The following is a 5,000-nucleotide window of genomic DNA, read 5'->3' on the forward strand; positions in this document are numbered from 1 at the left end:
CATTGTCTGTTAGCTTCGCTTAGTGGTTTTGTATGGCTGACCAAAGTTTTCATACGTTTAAGTGTTTTTAGCTTGCATTTCGATAGTAGCAACACATTTTTTAAGTATTTTGAAAATTTCAAAACTTTCATATAAGTAGATGTCAGTACTTGTATGAAACTTTGTCAGTGTCTGTTAGCTTCGCTTAGTGGTTTTGTATGGCTGACCAAAGTTTTCATACGTTTAAGTGTTTTTAGCTTGCATTTCGTTAGCAGCAACACATTTTTTAAGTATTTTGAAAATTTCAAAACTTTCATATAAGTAGATGTCAGTACTAGTATGAAACTTTGTCAGTGTTTGTTAGCTTCGCTTAGTGGTTTTGTATGGCTGACCAAAGTTTTCATACGTTTAAGTGTTTTTAGCTTGCATTTCGTTAGCAGCAACACATTTTTTAAGTATTTTGAAAATTTCAAAACTTTCATATAAGTAGATGTTAGTACTTGTATGAAACTTTGTCAGTGTCTGTTAGCTTCGCTTAGTGGTTTTGTATGGCTGACCAAAGTTTTCATACGTTTAAGTGTTTTTAGCTTGCACTTCGTTAGCAGCAACACATTTTTTAAGTATTTTGAAAATTTCAAAACTTTCATATAAGTAGATGTCAGTACTTGTATGAAACTTTGTCAGTGTCTGTTAGCTTCGCTTAGTGGTTTTGTATGGCTGACCAAAGTTTTCATACGTTTAAGTGTTTTTAGCTTGCATTTCGTTAGCAGCAACACATTTTTTAAGTATTTTGAAAATTTCAAAACTCTCATATAAGTAGATGTTAGTACTTGTATGAAACTTTGTCAGTGTCTGTTAGCTACGCTTAGTGGTTTTGTATGGCTGACCAAAGTTTTCATACGTTTAAGTGTTTTTAGCTTGCATTTCGTTAGCAGCAACATATTTTTTAAGTATTTTGAAAATTTCAAAACTTTCATATAAGTAGATGTTAGTACTTGTATGAAACTTTGTCAGTGTCTGTTAGCTTCGCTTAGTGGTTTTGTATGGCTGACCAAAGTTTTCATACGTTTAAGTGTTTTTAGCTTGCACTTCTTTAGCAGCAACACATTTTTTAAGTATTTTGAAAATTTCAAAACTTTCATATAAGTAGATGTTAGTACTTGTATGAAACTTTGTCAGTGTCTGTTAGCTACGCTTAGTGGTTTTGTATGGCTGACCAAAGTTTTCATACGTTTAAGTGTTTTTAGCTTGCATTTCGATAGTAGCAACACATTTTCGAAGTATTTTAAAAATTTCAAAACTTTCATATAAGTAGATTTTAGTACTTGTATGAAACTTTGTCAGCGTCTGTTAGCTACGCTTAGTGGTTTTATATGGCTGACCAAAGTTTTCATACGTTTCTTAAAATTGTTTTCTGACCCGCTCACCTCACACGACGAAAAATGTATGAAGATACAAACTTTCATACAAGTACAAGATACAAACTTTCATACAAGTACAAAGTTTCATACAAGTAGAAACTTTCATACAAGTACAAAATTCCATACAAGTACAAAGTTTCATACAAGTAGAAACTTTCATACAAGTACAAACTTCCATACAAGTACAAAGTTTCATACAAGTAGAAACTTTCATACAAGTACAAACTTCCATACAAGTACAAAGTTATATACAAGTAGAAACTTTCATACAAGTACAAACTTCCATACAAGTACAAAGTTTCATACAAGTACAAACTTCCATACAAGTACAAAGTTTCATACAAGTAGAAAAAAGTTTCATACAAGTACAAACTTCCATACAAGTACAAAGTTTCATACAAGTAGAAAAAAGTTTCATACAAGTACTTGTATTTATAATATAATTTTCATACATTTTTATATGTGCGCGGCCTCAGTGCAATGCTAGTTTGCACTTCGTTAGTCGCAACACATTACAAAAGTATTTTGAAACTTTTAAAACTTTCATATATATACTTTCATATATATATGTTATGTTCGGACCTGTTAAGTTTTCTTGTGTTGAGTCAAATTATGCCGCAGGCTCCACTCCTGATAGTGCCCTTCCGTCAATTCCTTTAAGTTTCAGCTTTGCAACCATACTTCCCCCGGAGTCCAAAAGCTTTGGTTTCCCGGGAAGCGACTGAGAGAGCCGTAGCTACACCCAATCGCTAGCTCTAACTTTCGTTCTTAGTTTTTATAGAGGATTTGTCGCACCTAACAAACGCCTCTTTATATATAATTTTCATACATTTTTATATGTGCGCGGCCTCAGTGCAATGCTAGTTTGCACTTCGTTAGTCGCAAGCAACACATTTTAAAAGTTAGTTAACGAGGCATTTTTGGCGATCTTAAGGGAGTCATAATTACTCCCGCCACCGTTTACCCGCGCTTACTTTAATTTGGACACCGTAACATTACGTTCGGTTCATCCCACAGCGCCAGTTCTGCTTACCAAAAGTCGCCCACTGGGCACATTATATCATATAACTTCAACCTTCATATCAAAAAAGGTGAGGTTCTTACCCATTTAAAGTTTTTAGTTGTAGATGACCATACGATCTGCATGTTTATCTAGAGTTCAACCAATATAACAATCTATAAAGATCGCTTGGTTTTAGTCTAATAAAAGCACACGTTCCATAAGGTCCGTGTTTATATTATTGCATGTATTAGCTCTAGAATTACCACAGTTATCCAACTAACTGTTAATGATCGATCTATGGAACCATAACTGATGCCTTTTGCGGTTTCACTTTTAATTCGTGTGTACTTAGACATGCATGGCTTAATCTTTGAGACAAGCATATAACTACTGGCAGGATCAACCAGAATTATATTTAAAAAATATAATAAAAATTATATTTTTTGTGTTTAATGTAAATAATATTACTCTGCATATGCAAACAACAATTTAAATAATGAAAGTGAACAAGTTATATATATATGAGCTTCGCTAATATATTTTGTGTAAGCGGCCTAGGTAAGGAAAACCTCACTTACTTTCATTGGTCGCTTAAAACACATCTGTATAAATATATCGACTTTATTAGCCCAAATATAATAAAGTTCAGCTAACAAAATTTTTGTTGCTTTATTTGTGCTGTGCTTCATTGTAATATTTCATTTACATTTTTCTCTTTGTAAATAATACTACCGTACAAGCAACAATTTAAATAATGAAAGTGAGCAAGTTATATATATATGAGCTTCGCTAATATATTTTGTGTAAGCGGCCTAGGTAAGGAAAACCTCACTTACTTTCATTGGTCGCTTAAAACACATCTGTATAAATATATCGACTTTATTAGCCCAAATATAATAAAGTTCAACTAACAAAATTTTAGTTGCTTTATTTGTACATTATTATAATATTTCATTTACATATTTCTCTTTGTAAATAATACTACCGTACAAGCAACAATTTAAATAATGAAAGTGAACAAGTTATATATATATGAGCTTCGCTAATATATTTTGTGTAAGCGGCCTAGGTAAGGAATACCTCACTTACTTTCATTGGTCGCTTAAAACACATCTGTATAAATATATCGACTTTATTAGCCCAAATATAATAAAGTTCAACTAACAAAATTTTAGTTGCTTTATTTGTACATTATTGTAATATTTCATTTACATTTTTCTCTTTGTAAATAATACTACCGTACAAGCAACAATTTAAATAATGAAAGTGAACAAGTTATATATATATGAACTTCGCTAATATATTTTGTGTAAGCGGCCTAGGTAAGGAAAACCTCACTTACTTTCATTGGTCGCTTAAAACACATCTGTATAAATATATCGACTTTATTAGCCCAAATATAATAAAGTTCAACTAACAAAATTTTTGTTGCTTTATTTGTACTTTATTGTAGTAGATTACAATATTTGCTTTTTCATCATTTTTATAGAGGACTTGGCCCCTAAACAAGCGCCTCTCTTTATATTGCATATTTTAAATATGCATATTTTTATAAGATGATTACATCAAAACAATAATAAATTGGAAAATTAATTCCAATAAATTGTTTTCGAATCATCAAGCAAAGGTTAAGCTTCAGTGGATCGCAGTATGGCAGCTGCTCTACCACTTACAACACCTTGCCCGTTACCAAAGTCGTTTACAATTGATTCTAGGCATTGTCATTGTATTAAATAATGTTTTTATATATAACTAGCGCGGCATACGGGTGATATTTGAATCCTCCCGCATTTGCTATGTTATAAATAACATTGGCATCACATATATTCATTTTGTCGTTTATAAATTAAATTTATAAACTTTAAATGATTTAGAGAAGCCATACAATGCAATTTGCCCCATATTTATCATTGCAGTCCAGCACGGATACAACCTTAGAGGCGTTCAGGCATAATCCAACGGACGTAGCATCATACCACTGTTCGCTCGAACAAGTATTGTACCATTGGTCCGTACCTGCGGTTCCTCTCGTACTACGCAGGAATGCTGTCGCAATAATATTTTGTCATTAGTAGGGTAAAACTAACCTGTCTCACGACGGTCTAAACCCAGCTCACGTTCCCTTGAATGGGTGAACAATCCAACGCTTGGTGAATTTTGCTTCACAATGATAGGAAGAGCCGATATCGAAGGATCAAAAAGCAACGTCGCTATGAACGCTTGGCTGCCACAAGCCAGTTATCCCTGTGGTAACTTTTCTGACACCTCTTATTAAAAACTCTTTAAACCAAAAGGATCGATAGGCCGAGCTTTTGCTGTCTCTGTGCGTACTGAACACCGAGATCAAGTCAGCATTTGCCCTTTTGCTCTATGTGTGGTTTCTGTCCGCACTGAGCTGGCCTTGGGACACCTCCGTTATTATTTGAGAGATGTACCGCCCCAGTCAAACTCCCCACCTGGCAATGTCCTTGAATTGGATCATACCTGAGTGTTGGAGTTATACCAAATTTTAATTATGATAATAACATCGAAAAATGTTATCATTTCTCATTAAAATATGTTTACAATTATATAACAAACTCGTGGTACTTTGATCA

General features: G+C 33.3%; 1 pseudogene; it reads right to left on the reverse strand.

Moving 5' to 3' along the window:
* Window positions 1–4,012: 4,012 nt before the first annotated feature.
* Window positions 4,013–5,000, reverse strand: part of LOC137236362 (large subunit ribosomal RNA) — a pseudogene marked incomplete at its 5' end in the record, with an annotated part of 3,528 nt that continues 2,540 nt past the window's right edge.

The sequence above is a fragment of the Eurosta solidaginis genome, unplaced genomic scaffold, assembly GCF_040869045.1.
Source record: "Eurosta solidaginis isolate ZX-2024a unplaced genomic scaffold, ASM4086904v1 ctg00002046.1, whole genome shotgun sequence".
Taxonomy (NCBI): Eukaryota; Metazoa; Arthropoda; class Insecta; order Diptera; family Tephritidae; genus Eurosta; species Eurosta solidaginis.